Genomic DNA, 13,824 nt, shown 5'->3' with positions numbered 1-13,824 from the left:
CGCACACCCTGCAAGCCACTTGGCCTTCAAAAATCTGCTGGGAAAAAGGAGGGAATCTTTAGTTAAAGGAGGAGGAATGTGCTCCTGATTCCCCTTCGCTGCCTTCGCTTGGTTGAGGTTAATGAGATAATTACTCACACGTTGCCAGCTTGTCAGGCCCCAACAACGCCAAGTTCGCCAATTATGAAAGCTGAGCTTATGTCACACTATTTTAATTCTACCCCTCTTGCTTGGATGCCCTTACACACAAACACAAAACACACAAACTCCTTTTGTCATGCAGATGAGGCCATTTCTTTCCCACAGTTGGGGCAGGGAAGCGGGGACGGCATCTGAGGGAATAAATTAATGATCACTGGGTTGGGGTTAGTTATCGTTAATGTCTTGAGGTTTTCTCTGTGCCTTCCTTTCATGCTGGCCAGCTAACTGTGTGATTCAATTATGATCTTCCCCCCATGAAAGGCAGCCTTCCCAGCTCACTTGCCACCCAGGATCAGAAAGGTTTGCTTCTGCGCTTGGCCATTTTGTCATTTTCCTCGCCTGTGTATTCACACAGGTGAATACAAAAGTCTTTGGTCCACATGAGGGAACTAGGGTTGCCAAGCCTCCAGGTCTGAAATGTATACCCTCCAACATTTCTCCAATGAAAATAGGGATGTCCCATTCCATAAGGATAATTTTACTATTTATACCCCACACATCTTACTGGGTTGCACCAACATATATAAAAACATAATAAAACGTTAAACTTTTCTGTAATAAAACTTCCCTTATTAAAGTGAAAGAGTTCAAGAGAAGCAGAGAAGGGGGTGCTGGATACTGACCCCCCATGCCACTTCCATTGGAAAAATGGCATGGTTTAAGCAGGCTGATCGCCCCATCCCTTCCCATTGTGTCCTGCCCCTTTCCCTGCAAGGGTTCAAGTGAGTGCAAAACGCCTTGGGGTGCAGCAGTCTTTTTGGGGGGGGCTAAGCGGTGGAGGGTGCAATGCTAGTGGGATGATGGAGGGGGAGATAGCAGGCAGGGAAGCTGCTGGGCAAGTGGAGGAGGGAGACCCCCCCCAAAAAAAATGAAGGGAGGTGGGTGTGCAGCTGAGGTCCCCACCCCCATTTAGAGTATTCCGAATAGCAATATGGATGCTATAAACACATGCAGAAATACAAGCGTTTCATAAATTTCAGCTGAGTTTCCTGCATTTCAGGGGGTTAGACAACGTATTTCTTAATAGGTTTAATTGGGTTTGGTGCTTTCTCTCTGCATGTCATTCCTTGAACACCTTCCTGTGCAAAGATAAGGCTTCCTTTCATTCCTCTGTTCATTTGTACATTTGACTAGTGTTGTGTGGAGGGAAATGCAACCACTGGGCTGAAAAATGTCCCCCTCCTGCCCTCCTGTGTTTGAAATTCTAGAATAAGAAACTGCTTCTTTCCCCTCAGTTGCTATGTCTGTTTCTGACATCACAGGAGACCATACATAGACAGGGCTGGAGAAACTAGGCCTCAAAGGGGGAGGTGGCACTTGTTAATAAAGAAATGATGACTGAGGAGCCCCCCCCCCCTTGTGACACGTGTGGCATGTGGACTCCATGGAAAACTCCACCCTCAGAAACCCTCCTTAGCGCCCACCAAGGTCCCCTGACCCATTTTTTAAAAGTTTTCCCAAAATCTGTTAGTTTTTACAGTGCTGCAAGACTGTTGTTTTGGCAGTTGAGGGATTGGTATTTTTTATTTATTTTGCCCTTTGTGAGAGATAAATAAACTGGTTCCTTTGACTTAAGGTCTCTGGATCCTTTTAAATAAAGTGATCTGGACAAAATGGGTAAATTAGGAAACCTTTTTATTATACACACTTGCAAGTGGGGTGAACCAAGATCAGGCACAGCTTCATCAGGAAAAACACATCTTATAAAGTCGCTTCTCCAGCCGCAAGTCCCTCCTTCCACGCCCACAAGAAGGGGCGTGCCAGTTTACAGAAGTATCGCGTCCGCCTCATTAACATTTTACCATTCCACTTCCCATGTTGATCATAATACAATACAATACAAATACCTTTATTGGCATTTCAAGTTAAGACATTTCAAAATGGCATGAGATACAAAGTCTTTCTTCTTCCTGTTTCCACCTCCGTTCAACTTTTGGGGGGAGGGTCTCTCTCCCTGCCCAACAGCTTTCCTGCCTGCTATCTCCCCCTCCATCATCCTACTGGCATTTTATCCTCCCCCCAGCCCCCCCAAAGATTGCTGCACCCCAAGGCGATTTGCATTCACCTGAACCCTTGCAGGGAAAGGGGCAGGGCACAATGGGAATGGGTGAGGCGACCGGGCTACTTAAACCATACCCCTTTTCCAACAGAAGTGGCATGGGGGGGTCAGTATCCAGCACCCCCTTCTCTGCTTCTCTTGAACTCTTTGACTTTAAGCAAATTGTGCAATCAATTTTAAGATTTCCTGGATGATTTAAGCATATGAGTTGTGCAGATGGCTTCTGGAAGACCTAAACCACTTCATCCTGTAGAGGGAGAACATTTGCTCTTCAGAAATCTGGGCGCTCCTTTTTCAGCTTGTCATAGTCCACGTTCACCGCATAGAACTGGGAGAGAGAAGCGCAGCTCTTAGGATGACAAGCGTTAGCTCTCGCTTGGACTACTGCCATGCGATCCACGTGGAGCTACCTTTGAAGGTGATTTGGAAACTACAACTAATCCAGAATGCAGCACTGGACTGGTGACTGGGAGTGGCCACTGGGACCATATAGCACCAATCCTAAAGGCTCCCAGTATATTGCCAAGCACAATTCAAAGTGTTGGTGCTGACCTTTAAAGCCCTAAGGATACCTGAAGGAGCATCTCCACCCCCATCATTCTACCCGGACACTGAGGTCCAGCACCGAGGGCCTTCTGGCAGTTCCCTCACTGCGAGAAGTGAGTTTACAGAGAACCAGGGAGAGGGCCTCCTCAGTGGCAGCACCCTCCCTGTGGAACGCCCCCCCCCCCCCGTCAGATGTCAAGGAGATAAAGAACAACAGAACTTTTAGAAGATACCTGAAGGCAGCCTGTATCAGGTAGTTTTTTATGTTTGACATTATTTTTTATATTTTGCTGGAAGCCGCCCATAGTAGCTGGGGATAAGTAATAAAATATCATTATTATTTATTTAACTAAGAGAAAAGTTATGAACTAAGCACATGAACAAGATATAGAGTGTGCACCATTTCATGTCACTGTTAACTGGTAGGCAGGGTCTTGGAGGAAAATTCCCCCTTGATCTAACTTATGACTTCATCATTGCCACTACAGAGTGACAGTGTCATCACAATTTCACCATGGCAACCAGCTGCTTCATTTCTGCTTATTTGAAAGGCAGGTCATTGAGTATTTATTTTATTTATTTATTTTTGTATATAATATTTATTAAGTTTTCCATTTTAATAATCCAAAAAGAACCACATTAAAACATTCCAAATTACAACACAATAAAAAAGCCAAATATAAATGCCAAATTCTATATATTTGGGTGGCTTCCCAAGCTCTGAATTTCGCAGAGTGCTAATAATCTAATATCACATTGCATTTCTTAATTAGTCAATAAACTATTCCGATGTTAATTCTTCACTTAATTTTCATGTTTTGCTTCTTCTTACAAAGATGTACTCCTTGCTGTCTGCCTGTTGTCACGTTTCTCTGCCTGGCTGGGACAAAAAGAGCAACCTAGAGCAGGCATGTCCAAAGTCCGTTTCGGGGGCCTAATCTGGCCCGCTGGTTGGCTTAATCCAACCCCTGTGGCAGTTTATTTCCTGGGGTAAAATCCTAAACCTCAACTACTTCAATCCTAAAAAAAGGTTGAAAGGTTAACAACTTTAGTTGGCCATTTGGTCAGCCTTCCCGGCCCTTCACTTAATCAAATCTGGCCCTTTTTGAAAAAGTTTGGACACCACTACTATACAGGATTGCCTTCAGATGGCTCAGGGGTCGGATAACTCCATACCCTCCAACATTTCTCCCATGAAAATAGGGACATCCTAAGGAAAAGCGAGACATTCTGGGATCAAATCAGAAACAGGGACAGCTTCTCTAAATCAGGGACGTCTCTGCAAAATAGGGACACTTGGAGGCTCTGTAATTTAAGTCTTGAGGTCTGCTTGGCTACCTTCAGGTGGCAGGTGGAGGGCTTAAATCTCCAGCTGGGCAAGGGTGCCTTTAATAATGAAGATATAGGTAATTAAGAAAGCTGTGTGGGTGCTGCTATGTCATCCAGGATATGGCTGCTTATCATAATATCTTATGGTGGGCCACTATCGAATTCTGTAGGGTCCCAGCGTAGCAAATGTTGTCACACAAAGCTAGCACTGGACCGATTGGTACTCAAAGTGAGGGGCACCTCCTGCCATCCGCCCCCTCCATTTGTTCCACTTCTGAATGCCCTATCCCCCCCCCCTAAATCTGAGTCAGGACCTAACTCAGAGCCAATCAAAATGTCACAAAATGCTAAGCAAGAAATTGAGTCCTCCACAACACTTCATCAGAGCAAAGAAGAGGAGAGGGGGGAGGCGGGGGAGGGAGAAAAAGCTGGCTTGATAGAGAAGCTATGGTGTCTGCCTTTAGCTGGTGTTAGAAAAGTCTGCATACACACTAAAGTGGTACCTCGGGTTACAGACGCTCCAGGTTACAGACTCCACTAACCCAGAAATAGTACCTCGGGTTAAGAACTTTGCTTCAGCATGAGAACAGAAATCATGCGGTGGTGGTGCGGTGGCAGCCGGAGGCACCATTAGCTAAAGTGGTGCTTCAGGTTAAAAACAGTTTCAGGTTAAGAACGGATCTCCAGAGCGAATTAAGTTCTTAACCCGAGGTACCACTGTAAACCTTTAAAGCACATTATTTCCCTCAAAAAAAATCTGAGCACTATTGCTTGTTAAGTGTTGCTAGAATTTAAAACTCTATGAAGGGCGAACTGCAGTGTCCAGAATTATTTGAGGGAAAGAATCCATATATTGCCCAGCTATGGATTTTTGCAGGGTCTTCTAAGGGTAAAGGGTAAAGGGACCCCTGACCGTTAGGTCCAGTTGCGGACGACTCTGGGGTTGCGGCGCTCATCTCGCTTTATTGGCCGAGGGAGCCGGCGTACAGCTTCCGAGTCATGTGGCCATCATGACTAAGCCGCTTCTGGCAAACCAGAGCAGCGCACAGAAACGCCGTTTACCTTCCCGCTCGAGCGGTACCTATTTATCTACTTGCACTGCGTGCTTTTGAACTGCTAGATTGGCAGAGTCTTTTACCAACTTCTTATGTTCCAACACATCTAACTTCTTCCCCCCCTCCCAGCTGCTCCCTGCTTCCCCTTCTTGTCCTTTATCTGAATTCTTCTCTTTTGCAGGAGGGGTTGTAAGTGGTTCACTTATATGTTATAGTTACTGTTTGCTGCTATATAGGTAGTTAAAGCTATTGTTGGGGATGGGAGGGGGGTCATTACTGAAAGAAATTGGTGTGTGGGTGTGGGTGTGTTAAGGACTGGTGTTAAGACGTAGGGTAAACCATAAACCCTCTCAGAAACCTTCTGTGGCTCACAAGGTTATATAATAACCTCAACCACCTGTCAGGGTGAAAACTCAAAACTCTTCCTCAACCCATCGGAACCTGAAGGAAACCTCTGTTAACAGTGACATGCAAACACATCTGTGAGATTTAACAAGACAGTAAAATACGCTAACAGATCAGGGGGAGATGATGGGTTGTCTGTCAGCATTAGCTTCATCAAGCGAATGCAAAAATAATATTGTTTGGCTGACTCTTCTCCAAATTGCGGTACGGAAAAGCTGTTGGAATTGTGTTTGCTGTTGTCCTCTGTTGTGCAGGCCCCTCCGGAAGTTAAGGCCTTTGGGGGGGATGACTGAGGTGGGCTGCACTGCCCACTTTTGCTTCTGGCACTGTCCACCACCAGCATGCCAGAAGGGTATGTGGACCCTGACTGGAAAAGCCCTTCCCGATGCCTGCCCTAAACTATTTGAAGTTTCAGTTAATATTATAGCAGGTCAGCTTACTTGCTAGGGAAGAATAATGGGAATTTTATGGTGATAGTCATATATCCTTTATATGAAAAGACTCAATATTTTCTCAACATTTCCTTATATAATAATTTCCACGTTTTATGTGTTCTTTCACACAAACACTTCTGGAGAACAAGCTGAATCTAGCAGGAGGTTAAATGCTTGTTTCTGTGTTATTTGCTCCCAGAAGACACAAAAATAGCATGCAAGGCCATTTACCCAGAAAACCGCATACAGTATATATATATTTTGCACTGTATTTTCACGTGCTGAAATTTGGTACAGTATTCCAGCACACTGTTTCTTCCCACGAATTAAAATTTAGTGTGATATGATGGCACAGTATATCAACTGAAAAGTCAAAGTTCCATCATTCAACAGGAACTACATTCTGGAAGGAAAGTTAGAATTTGGGATAGGAGCACTAGCAGTATATTCAGGAAAACTATCACAATAATAATAGAATCATGGAATCTCACATTCTCAAACCTTTATATGAATCACAAAATTGTAGAGTTGGAAGATACTACAAGGGCTATCTAGTCCAACCCCCTGTAATGCAGGAATCTTTTGCTGAATGTGGGGCTTGAACCCACAACTCTGAGTCTCATGCTCTACCAGCTGAGCTATCCTAGATTGCTACGTCTGAATGCACCCCTTATGTAATCAAAATGGCACCATCCGTGATACATCAATAGCAGCAGGCTATGAGGACTACCATGGTTTGGAGAATGATTTGAATTGAATGATGCACCTTGGGGGAAGGAAATGGAAATCTGGTAGTGGTGATGGTGGAATGGAATGTCCTGAAAAAGAGCATGGCTATTGGCCTGGAATTCTGAACATGAGCGCTCCTCCACACCACCACATTTTGCTGTAGTTCTCACTTACACGTTGCTTCTTCCAGAAATGTATGAGTTGGGCAAGTGGAAGGTGCCCCCCGCCACTCCAGAAATCATACTTGCTGCACAGCCAGTGCTCATATTACTGCTGGATATACAGGGTGGGCACTTAATGAAATTGTGCCCCTTGATGTCAGGGCAGGGCAGAATGGAGGCTCAGAGCCTCAAAGGAAAGCCAGTGTTTCATTCAAGAAAATAGTATACAAGCAGCGAGTGCACAGCCATGGCTGCACTCAGTTGTGGCATTGCCAAGACTTGCCCTTGGGGCCCCCTGCTTCCTCCTCCTCCAGATATATCCCAAGCTGGAATAAACTCTGGTGGGGAGAACCCCCCCCCCCCCACATAGGCTTCTTGAGCTTTCTGTTCAGCTACATGCAAAGTCCTGTGAGACCTTGGAGTCAAATGGAGAAGGCAGCTTACTACAGTGGGACTAGGCAGCTGCTGCCAGTGGTGTAGCGTGGGGGTGCAGGGGGGGCCGGCCGCACCGGGCGCAACATGGGGGGGGGGCGCTCGCACTCGCAGCTCTCAGCCCCTACCTGGCTCACTCACTCTCTCTCACTGCAGTGCTGGCTGTGCGAATCCGATCTGAGCCGCCGGGTCGCCGCCCACTGTGGAGGGGAGGGTGCCAGGCGTGCGGTGCAGTGCGGTGCGGAGAGAGAGCGAGGGACTATCTGGGGGAGGGACAGTGCAGCGGGCGGGGGGGCGCAAATTACTTGCCTTGCCCCGGGTGCTGACAACCCACGCTACGCCACTGGCTGCTGCAAAGCTGTTGCAGCTTCTGTCTCCATCTCCTCTCTTTCAGGTCTCCCTCTGCACTCTGTGCTGCCCTAGAAGGGCTTTCTGCCTCTGCCTCTGCCTCTGCCTCTGCCTCTGCCTCTGCCTCTGCCTCTGCCTCTGGCTCTTCTCTTTCCTTTGAGCCTGTCACCTCTTCCGCCTCCCAGCCTTCTTCCTCCTCTGACCTGTCTTCAGAATCCCACCACCCTGACAGTGACGGACCTTCATGCTCCGGCACCGGGGAGCGGAGAGCAGGCAGGTGTGCATCCTGGGGGCGTGGCGTGCTGCCCACAGGGATGTGACGTGTGTCCTGTGGGTGTAGCATGCCATCTGTGGGGCCTTGGTGCCCAGCGCGCAGGGGGGGAGCCGCAATGGCACCCCACCGGGATCGCGCTGCGGGGGGGCGGTGTGCTTCCTCCGCACCCCTCTTCCTCCTCCAGTGCACCCTGATCCTGGCTGTGAGCCTCTGCTGCCTCCCTAGGGTGTTCTTCGGCCTCCCACCACTCCTCTTCATCCAAGCGGTCCCTGACATCTGGCTACCGCTGGCAGCTGCTCTCCAAGGTCTCAGGCAGGAGGCCTTTCCAGTCCTGCCTGGACATTTTGCATGCAGAGAATGTGCTCTGCTACTCCACTACAACCCTTCCCTCATGCTTTGTCCTGAAAGGGGTGGGGATTCGAACCAGCAACTCTAGAAACATGCCAGTGTGTTTGTGCCTGATTTAGCGGACAGCACCACAGAATTCTCTGGAGGGGTGGGGGTTGAGTCTGCTTAATTGAACATGCTGTTTCTGGGCCCCAAGTTCTAAGTTCCATCACTTAGACTTGAGAAAAATTAACTCCTTAGTCACATCTATAACATCCAGCAGCCTCTGAGCTGGCTTTGAGCACCTAAAAGCATCAGCAGGGAGGTGCAGCAAATTTACCACAAATACAATTTTGTACCCAAGAGGAAGCTGCCAGGCACAGAATTGAAAACTAGGTCAACTGAGTGTCCTCTGGCCTGTTGCTGCAAGGTTGGAGACCTGTATTTGATATCCTCCATTAACTTGAGTCTTGGCCAATTTGCAACATGTTCATGTGAGGTTTCCTTCCTGAAATGTCTAGGAACAAAGGTGCCCTCTTTTCACTGAGCATCAACCTGCTGGAACCTATGGTTCAACGGCTGACTTTGGTGAAAGGAAAATTGGAAAGATTAACAAGCCACTTTTTGCTGCTGTAAAACCTAATAGTGAGCAATGAATTTGCTTAGTCCCTGCACCAATTTCTGACACAACTTTCAATGAATAATTTTAATACACATGCATTACAATTTTTTTTAAAAAAAAATTATTTGATGCAAGTATAAAAACATAGAAAAGGAAATCTTCCTTTGGAAGAGATAAACTGAAGTTTATCGTAGCTATGGTTAATGTAAAGCAGGAAAGCTTTGCAAATTGTGATTTGAAATTAGCTTGTTTCCGCCAACCATCATTAAGATCAACCACATTTTGTCCAGCTTGTTTAAATTACATGGCAAGGTGAGGCGAATAAAAAGTGGAAGCAAAAGCTTCCAAACTTTGCATAATGCTAAACTATGTTTTAGGATAGGAATGTCAGAGATATTCATTAAGTTTACATTAATGCATGAAGTTGGGGTTTTCCAGTGCCATGGAATGCTCTGATTTGCTCCACCATTTTCTAGGATAAATTATTATGCTTGGTTTCTGTTTTGTTTTGAACAAAGCAGCATGTGATCCTGCTAATGTCTCCATTGTTGCAACTTCCAACTGGAAGCGCATATTTCTTGACAATGATGTCAGTGCAGTTCTCTTATAGCCCGTTCAATAAAAACCTAAGCAATATGTTATACTTTGATACAGCTCTGGTCTCTAGTAAGGGTCCTTTATTTCATTTTCTTGCCTTCTTTCCCCCCACAGATTTGTTCTATGCACCTGACTATATGAGTCCCCCATGAAGTCTTCAGTCATAGTTCTTAGGGGCTGACTGGAAACGCAGCAGAATTATTGAGTGAGCAGTGACTGAACCTCTTTACCGTGCTGATAATAGGCCAATTTACAAAGCGGAAAACATCTGTTCCATTGATAATGGGATGTTTGCCCAGTTACATTACAGGTGCATGGCTGAAAATGTTGACTTTGCAGCTAATGGACATTTTGCAAAGCATTTTGCATTTACATGTTGAGTTCCAGAGCTAGTTGTAGTGACCCAGAAATCCCCAGTCTTGATTAAACCTGCTGCCTCTTGTGTTGTCAGCAAGGGGATGAATTTTAATTCCCCCAGGGATGCCATACCTTTTGAAGATGTTATGTGGACTTCTTATTAAATTGAGGATACTGAGGCATGGGAAAGAGTAGCTGACCATGCTTCATGGGGGTGGAAGGAATGAGCTTGTTGACAAGGAAATAGATAATTCTCTTGTGTGAGCATCTTGCAGTGAGAGTTGCTTTTGAACTATTGAAGGACATCTGCAATGAGTGTGTATGTCTATCTCCTTATTTCTCTTGGAAGGAATATTGGCAGTTCTGTAGTGGAGGGGAAATGTGGGGGAGAGAATAACTCCAGGCCTTTATTATCATCTTACATCTTCTGCGTAATCACAAGGATAACTGACAAAAGCCACTGTGCTCTGGTAAATGAATGGCTTTCAAGTTTTACTATTGTTTGTAAGAGATTAGCATAGAGCATGGGTTGCCACGCCTTTTATGCCAGAGGACATATTTAGAATGGGTGCCATGCAGCGCTGTTTTTCTAGAAAAAGCGGTGCCAGAACTCACCATGAACGTCTCCCTTGTTCTCTTATGCTGCCAGTCTCCAGCATGATTACAGCCAAAGAAGCCCTATGGCTGTGTGTGTGTGTGTTCCCCTTATTTTGGATATTTTATTTCCCTATTAGATATTTTTAGAAGAATTCTATATTACTACAGCCTTGTCCTGCATCTTAAGTGGAGAGGGTTAGCACTGATTAGCCAGCCTCATCCCCTCTTTGGTTTGCGAGGCTGAAGCAAGTACTTCCATGTCTTTTGAAGTCTTCTTCCGCTGTGTTTAAAAGAAGAAGCAAAAAAACTCATATTCTCTGACAGCTGAGTTTCAGTCTGAAGGACAATCTTATCCAGCTTCTATAGCCCTTTCTCATTGGATTTAGCTTTGTAGATCCCTTATCATCTTCTTAGCATCCTTTTCAGTTTGTCAGCATCCTTCTTGAATTTGATGCTCAGGTGAGATCAGAGGAATTCAAGTACAGTTTTGGCTTTGGTGGGCATTCTTGAGTTCTTTCAGTCCCCATTCAAAAGGCTGCTGGGAAGGGTTTATGATCCAAACATCAGACAGGACCCCATTCCTTCTTTCCATTTTGAAACGGCCAGCGTCGCTCCTCCCATCTGTCCTGGCTGTTATCTACTCCACCTTTGATCTCCTCTGTTTGGTTCTCCCTCTTTGTTCTCAAGGAGAAGGATGTAGGTGGAGTGTGTGTGTGTGTGTGCGTGCGTGCGCACGCACGCACACACGCACACACGCACACTTTCCTTGCTAGTAAAGCAGTCACAAAATTGCAGTGTTAACAGAGCAGTTTTACAAACACAGAATATTGTTTGCACAATACCACAAGCACCACAAGCAGTGAAAAATTCCAGGAGTTGTCACCTGATGAAGTTAGGTTTCCTGTGGAAGGAGATCACTGGAGACTTATTGTCTTTTTGTGATATTTGCCTGTGTGAACAAATATACAGCTTAAGCTTTGATGGAGAGAGACACAGCTTGAAATTCCAACAGATAGCCAAAGCCCACTTATCCCACAGCGGGGGCCCTTATAGACTTCTGTATTTCAATGGGTGTATTCTGCAAAGTGTCACTGATGCAATAATAGTGCATCAGTGGTGGGTTTATTCTGGACTGTCCACATGTCGTTCTGCTTTATTAATTATTCTCCTATGTTTTTCTGCATTATTGCAGTTTGGAGACGTACTCTTGCAAACCTCAGAACATTTGTGGCATAAAATGTTTCAGGATTTCAGCAGGAAGGTAAGGAATTTCTGCTGTATAACTTTCTTTCAGTGTCTCGTTTTTTCCCATTATTTTTTTTAAAGTGTGAATTTTGGTAAGTTTATCATTAAATGGGAACTGAATCAAACTTTCCCTAACTCCCCACCAAGGATCTAATTAGCCCTGTCTACGTCTAGCCTCATTCTGCTCTATGTGCCAAGTCTAGACCTGCTTTACCTGTTGGAAGTTCACCTGCCTGAATATGACTCTAATGCATCTGCTGCTAGGTAATTTAGTCAAGAGATGCTGCAAACGTAGCTCACCTCTCCTGCTAGCTAGGGCAGGAGAGGCCAACTAGGTTATACTACCTCGTCTTGTAGTCCTGTTGGAAGGTACCGCTTGAAGGCTGCTGGAAGGTCTTGAGCCAGCCATTGTTTCTCAACCTGACCTACTTCTGCAGGTTTGCAGTGTAGATTTATTACATTTAAATCCCACCTTTCTTCCATGGAACTCAAGGGTTTCCCAGGCAATCTCCCATCTGGACACCAACCAGATAAATTCAAGCCAGCCAGCTTAACACTCTCCAGATCTAGTAATAAAGGCTGAATGAAGATCTTGGGGATTTTCAAGCATATGCAGGAGATCTCAGAATTATGGAACAGCTGCAAGAGAATCCCAGGTGACCCCCAGGTCACACCCAGAAATGTCTGGCAGGAGCAAAATGCCCAGCACCCTCAACACTATTTAAAATTGTTTAATTCATTCACACCCTTCTTTCCTTCTACCAAGGAATTCATAATGGTGTTCATGAGTTTCCCACGTACTCTCAGGCACTGAGCAGACCAAATCTGCTTAGCTTTGGCAAAGCTACTTGTATCGTACGTCTCCAAAGTGTACAGACTGTACTATGGGATGAAGTGGGTCAATGGCATGTATCTCTTGCTGTGTCCCTTGGTCAAATGGCAGGATACTAATGTGATAAATAGAGCAAATGCATTGTAAAATTGCTTATCTGAGGGCGGCTTAGAATTGGTCAAAGCCCAGCAGCAAAGTATGCCAAGCTTGAAAGGGCAATGCTCATAATTGGGGAAACAGTGCTCTTAGCTGCTGCAAGAAAGCTCAAAAATTGCATTTGTCAAGGGCTGGAAAAGCACTGAATAAACACACATTGGAGTTTATTAAAAAGCCAAGACTGTTCACTGCCGCTATCCACATGGTAACAAAAGCCAGGGTGGGTAGCTGGGGGCACATTCTCCCTATGCCCAGTGGAGATCAAGAGAGCTCAGGGCAGACAAAATGAAAGGAAGAATGGTCAAAAGGTTGAAGCGGCACATAGAGGAACCTGGCTGCAGAAATGTAATTACTTGTATGTGAAACTTATTTCTTTCGGTTTCTTTCTTTCTTTATATAAAATTGTATTGCTTTTTTATGTATAGATATAACAACAATACATCAACAAAAGGAACAAGAAATAGAGCTCCCATTCCTGCCCATCTTCTTCAGCAACTGTTTGGATATTTCATGCTGTTTCTTCAGTCCACAGAGCAGCTCCATTAGTCCCACAAAATATCCAGTCATGTCAAGTCAATCCTGTCTTGAAAGACTCATGGGTAGCTGGCAGCCTTCTGACACCAGCCTGTATATTTATATAAACTAATAAAGCAAAACTGCATTTCGCCAAAACCAGCATAAATGTCCTGATTTCGCAATGCTCGCTTCTCACTTTCCTTTACTCTTTCATAATTCTAGGGAAGGTGGTGCCATCGCACAGTAATGTTTTGCCATCACCATTCTTGCCACTACTAATTAAAAAAAAGGTTATTAAATCTGTCTTCACACATACCCTCCAACATTTCTCCGATGAAAATAGGAAGGTCCCATTCCATAAGGATAATTTTTACTATTTATACCCCACACATCTTACTGGGTTGCCTCAGCCACTCTGGGCAGCTTCCAACATACATAAAAACATAATAAAACATTAAACATTTAAAAAATCCTTCCCTGTGGAGCATTGCCTTCAGACGACTCAGGGGTCAGATAATTCCATACCCTCCAACATTTCTCCAATGAAAATAGGGATACTGTCCCTGGAAAATATGGACGCTTGGAGGGTCTTTCTCACTAAC

At 45.2% G+C, this 13,824-nt stretch overlaps 1 long non-coding RNA gene across 1 annotated transcript; it reads left to right on the top strand.

The window, feature by feature from the left end:
- The first annotated feature begins 2,944 nt into the window (after positions 1–2,944).
- LOC310669856 lies at positions 2,945–13,539 on the top strand. The gene is made up of 3 exons (XR_014507422.1): positions 2,945–3,059; positions 11,666–11,734; positions 13,132–13,539. It is a non-coding gene; the product is annotated as an uncharacterized lncRNA (long non-coding RNA).
- Positions 13,540–13,824: the final 285 nt, after the last annotated feature.

Source organism: Podarcis tiliguerta, assembly GCF_965153285.1.
Source record: "Podarcis tiliguerta genome assembly, chromosome: Z".
In the NCBI taxonomy this organism is placed as follows: domain Eukaryota; kingdom Metazoa; phylum Chordata; class Lepidosauria; order Squamata; family Lacertidae; genus Podarcis; species Podarcis tiliguerta.
The sequence above is the reverse complement of the archived record's forward strand: the minus strand, read 5'-3'. Positions and strand labels throughout refer to the sequence as shown.